The sequence below is a fragment of the Leptodactylus fuscus genome, chromosome 4 (genome assembly GCF_031893055.1).
Source record: "Leptodactylus fuscus isolate aLepFus1 chromosome 4, aLepFus1.hap2, whole genome shotgun sequence".
Classification (NCBI taxonomy): domain Eukaryota; kingdom Metazoa; phylum Chordata; class Amphibia; order Anura; family Leptodactylidae; genus Leptodactylus; species Leptodactylus fuscus.
The window spans coordinates 52,040,729-52,051,152 of record NC_134268.1 but is presented as its reverse complement, the minus strand read 5'-3'; positions in this window follow the sequence as shown (position 1 = coordinate 52,051,152).

The window sequence follows — 10,424 nt, the reverse complement described above, 5'->3', positions numbered from 1 at the left end:
CCTTCGTTCACATCTGTGTTCGGTAATCCATTCGGGGAGTCTGCATGGGGACCCCTCGAACGGAATACCGAATGCAACGGAAAGCGGTGTGAAGTGAAAGCACACGGACCCCATAGCCTATAATGAGGTCCGTGTGCTTTCACTGGCACACCGCTTGCAGTTGCGTTTGGTAGTCCATTCAGGAAGGGGTCCTCATGTGGACTCCCCCGGACAGAATACCAATACAGATGTGAACAAGGCCTTATGTAAAAGATATAGCATTGCTTGTATTATTGAGGATACTCTCAATACTACGTAAAATAATTCCGATGAAAATATTATATTCAGAATTGCTCATTAAGGTTTATGGGATTACAAGAAACGGTTTTCACTTTTCAAGATACAGCATCATTCTTGCCTTCAGTTGCAATATTAAACACCACCCCTAGGTAAAAGGTGACGCTTTATAAGTAAAGTATACCCTTTTCTCTAATCTTATTTAACCCCTTTAAGTCCACTCATAGGCTGATTGTCTCTGAATAAAGGCTGGTCTTCTACGCAGGAAGAGATGATCAAGTATCAACAATCCCCCCCGGTCAACGAAAAAGGGGATTTCATCATAATTGGAAACACAGCCTGCCAAATTTGAGAAATGGAACTTTATTTCTCTTCCCCATTCCCATGTCTGGCCATATGGTGCTTTTTCTTCCATCTCATTTGAAACCGATTGTCTCCAATATCACAACTTAGGTGGTGAGTAGAGAAGATTAATATTAGTTGTCTGATGAATCCCATATTCACTATTCATGGGCTGTTCTTGTCACCCACACAAAGCCAAAAGGCCATTAGATTCTTCCTTTGTGTTTGGGTGACAGCAATAATTATTTATTGGCTTAAAAGTGAATGTGCTGGTAAAAGTCAATGTGCTGGTATCACCTTGTGGTGTCATCTATAGGCTGGTATTACTTCCATCTTTCTTTACCGCACCCTGTCACAGAGTATCCTTTACCTAAAACTGGTTGGAAACTGACCACAGTTATTGGTGTTGGTGTAAGGACCCAGATTTACTAATGTGGTGCGTATGCATGTTTGAAAAAAAAATGCAGCATTTTAATTTTAGCTGGAATTGCAAGTATTCTCACAATAGATTTAATACAGGAAGAAAAACACAGCCAAATCTCAGTGAAAGACACTATGAGAAAAAAGTGTTTCTCTAAGTGGGGCTTTAGCCTTCTACTTCATGTTGAACCCTGAGCCAGATCAAAAAAAAAAGCGCTGTGGAAAAAAACGCAGTGGCAACGCATCATGGTTTTTCCTACAGCATTTTTCACAGGAAACCACTGTGGACTTTCTACTTCCATTATAGGTATAGGAAACCGCTGGTATTTCCGCAGGTATATTTCACATGCTGTGATTTCCAAAACTGCAATGGTTTTGGAAATCACAGCGTGTCTGGCGCACGTATTTTACCGCTCTATGGGGATGGGATTTGCTACAATCCCATCCATTACACAGTGAATGTAAAATGTTGGGGGGTTTTCCGCAGCATTTATGCTATGTGGGGCTCCAGCCTAAATCTGGGCCAGTTTAATTCATTTCATAATGGTTTGGCTTAATCAGATCATGTGTGGTACAACATCAGATGGTATTAATCTTAGTTACCGTAGTTGAAGCCTTTTCAAGATACGGTCTCAAGTAGCGGCCAAAAATTGGTGTTGTTTTCTAATGAATTGGTAATGGCCACATGTCCACCATTTAAAGACCTATGCCCACGACATGCTGGAATGGTTTCAAGCCACATCTGGCTGCTGCTTGGTTGCTCCATATTCATAGACTATTCTAGACTATGCCCCCACACAATGATATGTTTGCCTTAGATTCAACTTGAATTTTCTTCACCAATATTCTGGGGTTTCCTCAGACTCTAGAGTATAATAGGAGAAGGCCCAGGGAAGGTGAGGAAAATAACAAACACCTATGCTCACCTTGGCTCACCTCTCCTGGGCATCTTCATGGTGCTGGCAGTACCCAGTGTCCTCTTCAGATCTCCATCTAACATTACATTCTGTGGGGGTCGCCGCTGAGGCCTGGGATTGGGCCTCTGCAGTCACATGGGGCATGTAAGCCCAGTTAGTGACCACAGTTAATGAACATGACCATCTAGGACCAATCACAGGCCTCAGTGTTGACCCTGGAGCACGTGACAGATGCCAATTGTAAGAGACCTGAAGAGCATGCTGAGGATCTGCTGGATGTCCAGGAGAGGTGAGTTTAACTGTTGTTTTTTCACTCACCTCCCCTTGTGCTGTACAAGTTCATCCGCAACCTATTAGATTATTCCAATAGGTTGTGGTAGAAGCTTTACATACAGATCCCCACTTATGTCGCATCTGGCCTCCACTTCTGAATGGAGGGTGCAAAACCTGAGGGATGCTGCAGCGCCCTCTGGAGGAATAACGGAGGCCAGACTGGACAGAACAGAGATTAGAGAATAAGATATCTGTTGGAATAAACCTGTAGGAAGTGGACGATTAAAAAAATTTTGCCCCTCAGATGGCCTCATGTCAGGTGCAACCCTAGATGTACAGTATCAATCACTGTGAATTAGCCATCGATTTTATCAAATCTCATCCACATTCTGGAAAAAAAATTCAGTGTAAGTTGATCTTTGCTGCAGGTTTTTGGATTGCACTTTGTCATAACCATGCGTTATTACTAGAGATGAGCGAGTAGTGAAATATTCGATCGAATATCGAATCCCATTATAGTCTATGGGAAAAAATGCTTGTTTCAGGGGAAACCACTATTCAACTAAAGGAGAGTCACCAAGTCCACTAGTAGCAGGAGGAGAGTGTTTAAGAGGAACGCTGTGCAGTTAAAGCGCATGGACCCCATTATAGTCTATGGAGACTGCTGTGGTCTGATCTTAGACTCCGCCTCCTTACAGATAAGCCTCCGGCAGAACCAGTGTTGATTGGCCGAATACTGTACACTGGCCAATCAACACTGGTCAATGCATTCCTATGAGAAAAAGTCAGCTCCCGCATAAACGCAAGCTGCCAGCTCTCCCGACTAGCAAGGACGAGCCTGCTGCAGAACCAGTGTTGATTTGCCAAATGCTATACAGTGTATAGTATTTGGCAAATCAACGCTGGTTCTGAATCGAATCTTTACTGCGAATAGCGATAGTATTTGAATGAGTACGAGTATTTTGAATACCATAGTATTGGTTCGAATACCTACTCGATGGAATACTACTCGCTCATCTCTAGTTATTACTAGGGCAGGAAGGAAATATTTGAGGGCAGTTATATACCATACTTCCTGCACATTGTTATAACAGTGCACTGTGCAAAATTTCAAGAAACTGTATATAAAATAAAGAATAAGTGAGGTTTTGTCTCTTATTTTTGTGTTTTTAGTTGTGGTACATATTCGTAGTTGATCACATGTCTTATACATAACTAAATATATTTCCGTCCAGATTGCTTGGAAACAGAAGATCTACAGTATGTTGGATCTATGTGGTATCTATGACCCATCCTAAGGATAGATTATCAATATCAAAAGACTGGCAAACCCATTTATAGTAACCCATTGAAGTTTCATAAACTTGCTTGATTTTTTTTGTGCTTGCAAATTGATATTTCTAAAGTTTCTGATGTTTTAACACTATAACCCATGGACAGATTATTGAATCATATATGTCACGGAGCGAAGGTATACGTCTTCCTCCGGAAGGTCTTTTGAATCAACACGGACGCAAGAGGTCGGGAGACAATAGCAATTTATTGTAATCCACAAAGTTAGTAGCCGGCGGCGGTCACATCAACCGTAATAACAATAAGTCCACAGAAGTCACAATCCAATGATAACTTTGGTTCCTTGGTCCTGTAACTAAATTCTGGCTCTCTGCAGAGCTGTGCACAGGCCGGCTAACACATACTAACTCCAAGCTACAACTATATACTAAACTGTTACACCTATATCTGGGGGTGGGAAGGGCTGAGTCACAGATCCTTCCCCCCTCACCTATGCCAAGGAGAGCAGACTCCCTGTCTCTTTTGAACAATGCACAGTCCAACATCTTCTTGGAGACACGGATCAGATTATCTCCACCCATTGTCCTCACTGGTCCTCACTAGTTAGAGGTATTTGCATACAATGTGCTAACACACTAGACCCTAATCAGCCAACTACACATTGATGTATATAACAGGTTAGAGAATACATTCCACATGAAATATATATTACACATTGCCTATTGCCGGACTCTAACCATCCCGTGACAACCCCTCCCCCTCTCAAAACATGTGCATGACACAATTGGCCTACACAGGTAAATTGGGGAATGCACATCAGTCTCTATAGCTCATATTTCCTCCTGCCGGGATAACCCATCTGTGTTCTGGTGTTGGTTCCCTCGGCGGTGCTGAATGGTAAAGTTGTAGGGTTGAAGGGCTGGCATCTGTCAGAAAATCCGGTGGATCCATGTTGGCTTCTCCCTGAGCTTGGCTTCGGGTCACTGCTCCCACAAAGTGGCACTGTAGATTTCCAACATCGTTGCCTAACAGAACATCGGCCGGCAGCCCGCTCATCACACCAATTGTGCATCGTTTTGGTCCATAACCATAGTCGAGTTCCACGGTAGCTTTAGGAATACGTCTTTGAGTACCCCCTGCCAACTTGATAGAAATGCCAGGGCCCTCCTCTAGGGCCTCGGGTCGCACAACTCGGGGGTCCGCTACCGTTAGGAAAGCTCCCGAGTCCCGGAATCCAACAACTGTTCGGCCATCCAGTAGGACCTCCTGCAAGTGCTTCCTCTGAAGGTTTGCGGGATGTGTGGCGGAAGGCTGAATCCCATAGACCCCTGGAGGTGGAACAGATGGGTCATTCATGGAGTCATCTGGAAATGGGGCCAAACTTTCTGTCCTAGGGGTGGTTCCCAGGTAGTGAATAGGCCGGGATGCCACGGTGGCCCGTGCCCCCATGTTAGCAGGGCAACTAGCTTGCAAATGTCCAGGCCGCCCGCACCCAAAACATCTGCGCTCTAGCATTCTTCCAGTGGGTCGTTGTCTAGGGACAGGGTTGTTCATAGCTGGAGGCCGATGGGCTGGGGCAGGGGTAGAGGGGGAATTGTAATCCTGAGGCCGGGCACGAAAGGTGGGTGGCTGGCTGAAGGTTGTCTGGCGAACTGTGGTAGTTTTCCGCTCCTCTGCAAACAACCTCTTCCACTGCGGCTTGATGGTCAGGCCCTCATCTGCAAGAGAAGCAGCTTGCTCAACTGTGGCTGGGTTCCGTTCCAGCACCCACTCACGGATCTCAGCGGGGCACTGGGAAAAGAACTGTTCCTTAAGTATGACTTGGAGGATCTTATCGACTGTGACAGCCTCCTCTCCTTCTAGCCAGCGCTTGCATGCTTGCTTCAACTTGTGGGCGAACATGTGGAAGGAGCTTCCCCCATTGTAAGACAAAGAGCGGAACTGAACTCGGTAGGACTCTGGAGTGACTGCATAATACTTCTGCACCGCTCTTTTAATGGCCTCATAGTCCCGCTGATCACTAGGGTCCATGGCTCTGAGAGCTTCCGCAGCCCCATCTCGTAGGTGCCCCACCAGATACCGGACCCAATCCTTCTCTGGGACTTCCATCAGGCGGCACTGGTGTTCGAAGTCCTGAAAATATCCATCAACATCCCCAGCCGCTTCATCAAAGGTCTTGAAGTGTTTATGGGAGACATATGGTGGTTCTCTCACTGTTGGGCTGGGGGTCGACGTTTGATTATAATTCCGCGTAGTTATCTCAGCCATTCGCATTTCATGCGCCATTCTTTCCTTTTCATGCGCCATTCTCTGTTCCTCCTTCTCCGTTTCCTGAGTCCTCTGTAATGCTCTACTCCTTTGCTCTGCAGTTGCTTCTAGCCCCAGCACTGCCAATTCCTCCTCATACAAAACAACCCATCTGCTCTTTTGGGTCTGTACCTGCCACTCCCGTATCTCTACTGTCTCCTGGGGGCAGCCCTCCTCATGGTCGCTTTGCAGGGTCATCTCCTCCAGTGCCTCGATCAGTTGATCTTTCGTTCTTCCCTGGTAACTCAGGTTTAGTTCCCGGGCCCTTACTTGTAGACTTGCCATAGTCCAGTTCCTGTATTCTGAGGTTGTGGCTCCATTAATCGATGAGCTGCTGTAGTCCATCTCGCTGTCCGCTGTTGATCCCACCGCTGCCACCAGTTGTCACGGAGCGAAGGTATACGTCTTCCTCCGGAAGGTCTTTTGAATCAACACGGACGCAAGAGGTCGGGAGACAACAGCAATTTATTGTAATCCACAAAGTTAGTAGCCGGCGGCGGTCACATCAACCGTAATAACAATAAGTCCACAGAAGTCACAATCCAATGATAACTTTGGTTCCTTGGTCCTGTAACTAAATTCTGGCTCTCTGCAGAGCTGTGCACAGGCCGGCTAACACATACTAACTCCAAGCTACAACTATATACTAAACTGTTACACCTATATCTGGGGGTGGGAAGGGCTGAGTCACAGATCCTTCCCCCCTCACCTATGCCAAGGAGAGCAGACTCCCTGTCTCTTTTGAACAATGCACAGTCCAACATCTTCTTGGAGACACGGATCAGATTATCTCCACCCATTGTCCTCACTGGTCCTCACTAGTTAGAGGTATTTGCATACAATGTGCTAACACACTAGACCCTAATCAGCCAACTACACATTGATGTATATAACAGGTTAGAGAATACATTCCACATGAAATATATATTACACATTGCCTATTGCCGGACTCTAACCATCCCGTGACAATATACATGTGGTCTTCAATAGAGGAGCCATTGCGCCCACAGCCCACAATCCCCAAACACAATAAGCAGACACATGGAGCTGATTTTTACACAATATTATGTTTCATATAGAATTAGCACAACCTTCTGCACATAGCATATTAAGGGCACATATTGTCACTAGGATTTAATGACACCCAAAACCACAGACATGGAGCACTGGGCCTCCTTATTAACCAACTTCTTACCAGATGTCAGCTGAACATGATGATACAGATACAGCGATGTATTAGTTTACCAATTATGTGCATGTTTTATATTTCCTTTACATATCTACCACAATGTCATGGAGATACAAAGCACTCAACAATGAAGGTAAGTTTCCTTAATGTGAGACAGTGCAAATAAGGTCCACAGGATTCGCTTATTCATATGTTATGACGCATGAACAACTAAGTTATAACTTAAGTAATGGTATATATATTTTATTCTTTGCAATGAAATGCAGCTTGTATGTATTACAATAAATAGCAAGCTGCTGAATGCTGTCCTTTGCAAAATCCTTCTCTTTAGTCACCTGTACAAAATCTAAGCTGACATCTTTACAACCAAATAATATAAACTTAAAACAAAATGGATCTCAGGTTTAGAAGCATTCAGACCAAATAGTGACAAATTTAGCACAGAATGGCAATCTGCAGCTTGCTATGTAGTGTAATACAAAAAATTGATCCATTGGTGTTCAAGTACTTCCTATTTGCTTTTTTATGATAAAAATATTATTTTTTTTAATATACTCACCTTACCTATTGCCCTGTTTTCCCCCAACATGTTATCTAATATTCTGTGGTCCCTGGTAAAAGTTTCTTGTGCAGAATATAGCTCAGGCGGAGCTTTATGGAATATTTTTTTCACACTGAGCTTTTTTGAGGTTAAAATATAAATTTTTGGGAGTCATTGTCAGAAAGTATAATGTCAGGGTCTGGGATTGGTAGGTGGGGTGACATAGAAACACAAGTCCAGTTTCTTTAGTCCAAAACAAAGGTAGAGTTTTATTTTCACTCAAAAATATAGTGCAGCAACAAAAGGAAACAATACAAAAATAAATACCTGCCCAGCTAGACTCTAACTAACATAGAATAGGTTACCTCACCTAGAATAACAGAAATCCAAAAGCCAGTAGAATCATTCAGGACACAGCTCCAAAAATATGACCTCTCTGTTGGCTCTCCAGCCAAGCTCTGCCCAAAGTCTGCTGCTGGAGCTGACTTCTTAAGCCTCCCTTGACGAGCAGACTCTCTGCAGCTGAGTCGCTGCTGGAACATCCCCAAAGTGTGGACTGGAGGGGGGTGGAATGACAGGTCCCACTACCAACCTACCTGCCATTCCTAAAAATCCAGCCCAGTAACCGGAACTCTGAAATAACCCTCAGCAGGCAATAGTTATCTGCTGAGAAACGTTCTTTCTGGAGTTTCTCATTTCACCCCCCTTAGTAGTCTGGATGAGATGTACACCCCCTCCATTACCTGACCAGCCATCGGCTTACAATAAATATTAGGGTACATATAGTTACATAGTAGATGAGGTTGGATGAAGACATCAGTCCATCAAGTCCAACCTATAACCCTACAATCCCCTACTGTGTTGATCCAGGGGAAGGCAAATAAACCCCATGAGGCCCATGCCAATTGCCCCATTTCAGGGGAAAAAATTCCTTCCCGACTCCAATCTGGCAGTCAGTGTAAAAACCTGGATCAATGTGTCCTTAAAATATAGAGTCCATAACCCGTAATATTGTTCTCTTCAAGAAAGTCATCCAGGCCCTCTTTGAACTTGTTTAGTGAATCCACCATCACAACTTCTTGAGGCAGAGAGTTTCCTAGCCTCGCTGTTCTTACTGTGAAGAATCCCCTTTATGTTTCTGGTGAAATGTTCTCTCCTCCAGACATAGAGGATGTCCCCTTGTCACTGTCACTGGCCTAGGAGTAAAAAGATCCTTAGAAAGTTCTTTGTATTGTCCCTATATGTATTTGTACATTAGATCTCTCCGTAGACATCTTTTCTCTAAACTGAATAACCCCAAGTTTGTTAATCTATCATTGTACTCCAATCCACCCATTCGTGTTGTTGTTTCCATTCTTCTGTTCTCTCATAGAAACATAAAAATGGAAAGAACAATAAAGAAAGATCTGATCCCATAGATTATGATGGAGTACATGGTATAACCCTTGCACTAGGTTCACACTAGTGTTGGCCCATAATGTAAAGATACAATTTTTAATAATCAATATAATAAGTATAACTGGATCATAAGTCAGATCTACACTGAATACTCAATGCACCTAAGTCTTGTCCAGCTTTGGATTTTAATGGCCAATTTTAAGAAGGTACGGCAAAGTTTTGTGTTTGTCTCTCATCTTCCCTGTCACATTAAATACCTTCATTTGGCGTGGATCTCAGTGACAGTGCGTATTATGCTTATGACTATTAAAGCATTAAATCCCTGCTGTACTACACAAGTCCCATTCACTCCCAGATAGACGGGCTACTGATCTTTTTATGCGTGGGTAATGGATTTGTTGTGATCACTTGAGTGAGCATCAATGGAAGGATAAACAATTCCTTTCTGGAACATGCAATTCCCCATCTGCTGAGAGTGTTTAGTGCAGGGGAGAGTCAAGCCTGAAGCAGATGAGCACGCCAGCCAATCTCATGCTAATGACATGCAATGCAGAAAGCTGGACGCGTGGCTCAATAAATCACACTGTAATTGAGTCTTTGGGTCACGTTTCACACCCCCCTGTCAGTTGCGTGATTTCATATGTAACAAAAGAGATGGATTTCAGGGCTGTGTACTTCATAAATAATTCACTTCTTGGGACATAAATAATTCTGCTCAACACATTTTTTAATGATGATTTTAATGTTTATGTTGAATTTTCTACATTAATCTGAAGGACAAGGCAATTTACATCATACCATAGTCCTTCTCCTAGCATGACAAGCCCATTGTATTTACATGCCTATTGTGAAAATATATGTCATGGATCAAAATCGGAACATTTTTTAAGCTCGGTATGTTTTAGTTTTACGTAGGACAAATTGATCGGAATATCAGATGTAGCAGAGCTGATTTTGTTCGTTTGTGACTCCATTGTTTGTAGAATATGATCAGTTTTGACATAAATCTTACTATGGAAGACCATAGACATCATATCTTGTTAATTGGTGACAAACACAACTCTACTACATCTGTATGCATAACCATATTACTTAGATTCCTTGTGATTCTATACATTTCGTTAAAATTCCACAAAATTTACTGGATTCAGTATTGAGGTATGAGAGACGCTACCTGACGCCCTATGGGTAAATCTTGTGTCTGCAGAATATGAGACGGTTCAGGCTTGTTCATGTTCATTTTTCAATATTTATGTCATATATTCTATACTTACCTAGTAGACCAGATACTATATAGTACATTACTATGACAAGTGCAAATGGTTTATACTGATATTATTATTATTATTATTATTATTATTTTTACTATTTCTACTACTACTAATAAGAATATAATAACAATGTCATTTGTTATCATTATTATTAGTAATTAAAACACCGCACATTACAGAACAGACCAGACTGGCTA